This window comes from Mustelus asterias, chromosome 18 (genome assembly GCF_964213995.1).
Source record: "Mustelus asterias chromosome 18, sMusAst1.hap1.1, whole genome shotgun sequence".
NCBI classification, from domain to species: Eukaryota; Metazoa; Chordata; class Chondrichthyes; order Carcharhiniformes; family Triakidae; genus Mustelus; species Mustelus asterias.
The window spans coordinates 40,304,890-40,310,889 of record NC_135818.1 but is presented as its reverse complement, the minus strand read 5'-3'; positions in this window follow the sequence as shown (position 1 = coordinate 40,310,889).

Genomic DNA, 6,000 nt, shown 5'->3' with positions numbered 1-6,000 from the left:
TTCCCTCCCTCCCTCTTCTGACACCCCCCTTCCCCTCCCTCCCTCGACTGACACCCCCCTTCCCTTCCTCCCTCGACTGACACCCCCCTTCCCTCCCTCCCTCGACTGACACCCCCCTTCCCTCCCTCGACTGACAGCCCCCTCCCTCCCTCGACTGACACCCCCTCCCTCCCTCGACTGACACTCCCCCTCCCTCCCTCGACTGACACCCCCCCTCCCTCCCTCGACTGACACCCCCCCGCCCTCCCTCGACTGACACCCCCGCGCCCTCCCTCGACTGACACCCCCCGCCCTCCCTCGACTGACACCCCCCTCCCTCCCTCGACTGACACCCCCCCTCCCTCCCTCGACTGACACCCCCCCTCCCTCCCTCGACTGACACCCCCCCTCCCTCCCTCGACTGACACCCCCCCTCCCTCCCTCGACTGACACCCCCCTCCCTCCCTCGACTGACACCCCCTCCCTCCCTCGACTGACACCCCCCTCCCTCCCTCGACTGACACCCCCCTCCCTCCCTCGACTGGACACCCCCCTCCCTCCCTCGACTGACACCCCCCTCCCTCCCTCGACTGACACCCCCCCTCCCTCCCTCGACTGACACCCCCCCTCCCTCCCTCGACTGACACCCCCCCTCCCTCCCTCGACTGACACCCCCCCTCCCTCCCTCGACTGACACCCCCTCCCTCCCTCGACTGACACCTCCCCTCCCTCCCTCGACTGACACCTCCCCTCCCTCCCTCGACTGACACCTCCCCTCCCTCCCTCGACTGACACCCCCTCCCTCCCTCGACTGACACCCCCCCTCCCTCCCTTGACTGACACCCCCCCTCCCTCCCTCGACTGACACCCCCCTCCCTCCCTCGACTGACACCCCCCCTCCCTCCCTCGACTGACACCCCCCCTCCCTCCCTCGACTGACACCCCCCCCTCCCTCCCTCGACTGACAGCCCCCCTCCCTCCCTCGACTGACAGCCCCCCTCCCTCCCTCGACTGACAGCCCCCCTCCCTCCCTCGACTGACACCCCCCCTCCTCCCTCGACTGACACCCCCCCCTCCCTCCCTCGACTGACACCCCCCTCCCTCCCTCGACTGACACCCCCCCCTCCCTCGACTGACACCCCCCCTCCCTCGACTGAGACCCCCCCTCCCTCCATCGACTGAGAACCCCTCCCTCCCTCGACTGACACCCCCCCTCCCTCCCTCGACTGACACCCCCCCTCCCTCCCTCGACTGACACCCCCCCTCCCTCCCTCGACTGACACCCCCCCTCCCTCCCTCGAATGACACCCCCCCTCCCCCCCTCGACTGACACCCCCCTCCCCCCCTCGACTGACACCCCCCTCCCCCCTCGACTGACACCCCCCCTCCCCCCTTCGACTGACACCCCCCCTCCCTCCCTCGACTGACACCCCCCTCCCTCCCTCGACAGACACCCCCCTCCCTCCCTCGACTGACACCCCCTCCCTCCCTCGACTGACACCCCCCTTCCCTCCCTCGACTGACATCCCCCTTCCCTCCCTCGACTGACACCCCCCTCCCTCCCTCGACTGACACCCCCCCTCCCTCCCTCGACTGACACCCCCCCTCCCTCCCTCGACTGACACCCCCCTCCCTCGACTGACAGCCCCCCTCCCTCCCTCGACTGACAGCCCCCCTCCCTCCCTCCCTCGACTGAAACCCCCCATTCCTCCCTCGACTGACACCCCCCATTCCTCCCTCGACTGACACCCCCCATCCCTCCCTCGACTGACACCCCCCATCCCTCCCTCGACTGACACCCCCCATCCCTCCCTCGACTGACAGCCCCCATCCCTCCTTCGACTGACAGCCCGCCTCCCTCCCTCGACTGACACCCCCCTCCCTCCCTCGACTGACACCCCCCCCCCTCCCTCGACTGACACCCCCCCTCCCTCCCTCGACTGACACCCCCCCTCCCTCCCTCGACTGACACCCCCCCTCCCTCCCTCGACTGACACCCCCCCTCCCCCCCTCGACTGACACCCCCCCTCCCTCCCTCGACTGACACCCCCCTCCCTCCCTCGACTGACACCCCCCCTCCCTCCCTCGACTGACACCCCCCCTCCCTCCCTCGACTGACACCCCCCCTCCCTCCCTCGACTGACACCCCCCCTCCCTCCCTCGACTGACACCCCCCCTCCCTCCCTCGACTGACACCCCCCCTCCCTCCCTCGACTGACACCCCCCTCCCTCCCTCGACTGACACCCCCCCTCCCTCCCTCGACTGACACCCCCCCTCCCTCCCTCGACTGACACCCCCCCTCCCTCCCTCGATCGACACCCCCCTCCCTCCCTCGACTGACACCCCCCCTCCCTCCCTCGACTGACACCCCCCTCCCTCCCTCGACTGACACCCCCCCTCCCTCCCTCGACTGACACCCCCCCTCCCTCCCTCGACTGACAGCCTCCCTCCCTCGACTGACAGCCCCCCTCCCTCCCTCCCTCGACTGACAGCCCCCCTCCCTCCCTCCCTCGACTGACACCCCCCATCCCTCCCTTGACTGACACCCCCCATCCCTCCCTCGACTGACACCCCCAATCCCTCCCTCGACTGACACCCCCCCTCCCACCCTCCCTCGACTGACACCCCCCTCCCTCCCTCCCTTGACTGACAACCCCCCTCCCTCCCTCGACTGACATCCCCTCCCTCCCTCGACTGACACCCCCAATCCCTCCCTCGACTGACACCCCCCCTCCCACCCTCCCTCGACTGACACCCCCCTCCCTCCCTCCCTTGACTGACAACCCCCCTCCCTCCCTCGACTGACACCCCCTCCCTCCCTCGACTGACACCCCCCCTCCCTCGACTGAGACCCCCTCCCTCCCTCGACTGAGACCCCCCTCCCTCCCTCGACTCAGACCCCCCTCCCTCCCTCGACTGAGACCCCCCTCCCTCCCTCGACTGAGACCCCCCTCCCTCCCTCGACTGAGACCCCCCTCCCTCCCTCGACTGACACCCCCCTCCCTCCCTCGACTGACACCCCCCTCCCTCCCTCGACTGACACCCCCCTCCCTCCCTCGACTGACACCCCCCTCCCTCCCTCGACTGACACCCCCCTCCCTCCCTCGACTGACACCCCCCTCCCTCCCTCGACTGACACCCCCCTCCCTCCCTCGACTGACACCCCCCTCCCTCCCTCGACTGACACCCCCCTCCCTCCCTCGACTGACACCCCCCTCCCTCCCTCGACTGACACCCCCCTCCCTCCCTCGACTGACACCCCCCTCCCTCCCTCGACTGACACCCCCCTCCCTCCCTCGACTGACACCGCCCTCCCTCCCTCAACTGACACCCCCCTCCCTCCCTCGACTGACACCCCCCTCCCTCCCTCGACTGACACCCCCCTCCCTCCCTCGACTGACACCCCCCTCCCTCCCTCGACTGACACCACCCGCCCTCCCTCGACTGACACCCCCCTCCCTCCCTCGACTGACACCCGCCTCCCCTCCCTCGACTGACACCCCACTCCCTCCCTCGACTGACACCCCCTCCCTCCCTCGACTGACAACCCCCCTCCCTCCCTCGACTGACACCCCCCTCCCTCCCTCGACTGACACCCCCCCCTCGACTGACACCCCCCTCCCTCCCTCGACTGACACCCCCCTCCCTCCCTCGACTGACACCCCCCTCCCTCCCTCGACTGACACCCCCCTCCCTCCCTCGACTGACACCCCCCTCCCTCCCTCGACTGACACCCCCTCCCTCCCTCGACTGACACCCCCCTCCCTCCCTCGACTGACACCCCCCTCCCTCCCTCGACTGACACCCCCCTCCCTCCCTCGACTGACACCCCCCTCCCTCCCTCGACTGACACCCCCCTCCCTCCCTCGACTGACACCCCCCTCCCTCCCTCGACTGACACCCCCCTCCCTCCCTCGACTGACACCCCCCTCCCTCCCTCGACTGACACCCCCCTCCCTCCCTCGACTGACACCCCCCTCCCTCCCTCGACTGACACCCCCCTCCCTCCCTCGACTGACACCCCCCTCCCTCCCTCGACTGACACCCCCCTCCCTCCCTCGACTGACACCCCCCTCCCTCCCTCGACTGACACCCCCCTCCCTCCCTCGACTGACACCCCCCTCCCTCCCCCGACTGACACCCCCCCTCCCTCCCTCGACTGACACCCCCCCTCCCTCCCTCGACTGACACCCCCCCTCCCTCCCTCGACTGACACCCCCCCTCCCTCCCTCGACTGACACCCCCCTCCCTCCCTCGACTGACACCCCCCCTCCCTCCCTCGACTGACACCCCCCCTCCCTCCCTCGACTGACACCCCTCCTCCCTCCCTCGACTGACACCCCCCCTCCCTCCCTCGACTGACACCCCCCCTCCCTCCCTCGACTGACACCCCCCCTCCCTCCCTCGACTGACACCCCCCCTCCCTCCCTCGACTGACACCCCCCCTCCCTCCCTCGACTGACACCCCCCCCTCCCTCGACTGACACCCCCCCTCCCTCCCTCGACTGACAGCCCCCCTCCCTCCCTCGACTGACACCCCCCATTCCTCCCTCGACTGACACCCCCCCTCCCTCCCTCGACTGACACCCCCCCTCCCTCCCTCGACTGACACCCCCCTCCCTCCCTCGACTGACACCCCCCCTCCCTCCCTCGACTGACACCCCCCCTCCCTCCCTCGACTGACACCCCCCTCCCTCCCTCGACCGACACCCCCCCTCCCTCCCTCGACCGACACCCCCCCTCCCTCCCTCGACCGACACCCCCCTCCCTCCCTTGACTGACAGCCCCCCTCCCTCCCTCCCTCGACTGACAGCCCCCCTCCCTCCCTCCCTCGACTGACACCCCCATTCCTCCCTCGACTGACACCCCCATTCCTCCCTCGACCTGACACCCCGCATCCCTCCCTCGACTGACACCCCCCATCCCTCCCTCGACTGACACCCCCCCTCCCTCCCTCGACTGACACCCCCCCTCCCTCCCTCCCTCGACTGACACCCCCTCCCTCCCTCCCTCGACTGACACCCCCATTCCTCCCTCGACTGACACCCCGCATCCCTCCCTCGACTGACACCCCCCATCCCTCCCTCGACTGACACCCCCCCTCCCTCCCTCGACTGACACCCCCCCTCCCTCCCTCCCTCGACTGACACCCCCCTCCCTCCCTCCCTCGACTGACACCCCCCCTCCCTCCCTCCCTCGACTGACACCCCCCCTCCCTCCCTCCCTCGACTGACAACCCCCCTCCCTCCCTCGACTGACACCCCCCTCCCTCGACTGAGACCCCCTCCCTCCCTCGACTGAAACCCCCTCCCTCCCTCGACTGAAACCCCTCCCTCCCTCGACTGACACCCCCCTCCCTCCCTCGACTGACACCCCCCTCCCTCCCTCGACTGACACTCCCCTCCCTCCCTCGACTGACACCCCCTCCCTCCCTCGACTGACACCCCCCTCCCTCCCTCGACTGACACCCCCCTCCCTCCCTCGACTGACACCCCCCTCCCTCCCTCGACTGACACCCCCCTCCCTCCCTCGACTGACACCCCCCTCCCTCCCTCGACTGACACCCCCCTCCCTCCCTCGACTGACACCCCCCTCCCTCCCTCGACTGACACCCCCCTCCCTCCCTCGACTGACACCCCCCTCCCTCCCTCGACTGACACCCACCTCCCTCCCTCGACTGACACCCCCCTCCCTCCCTCGACTGACACCCCCCTCCCTCCCTCGACTGACACCCCCCCTCCCTCCCTCGACTGACACCCCCCTCCCTCCCTCGACTGACACCCCCCCTCCCTCCCTCGACTGACACCCCCCCTCCCTCCCTCGACTGACACCCCCCCTCCCTCCCTCGACTGACACCCCCCCTCCCTCCCTCGACTGACACCCCCCCTCCCTCCCTCGACTGACACCCCCCCTCCCTCCCTCGACTGACACCCCCCCTCCCTCCCTCGACTGACAGCCTCCCCTCCCTCGACTGACAGCCCCCCTCCCTCCCTCCCTCGACTGACACCCCCCATCCCTCC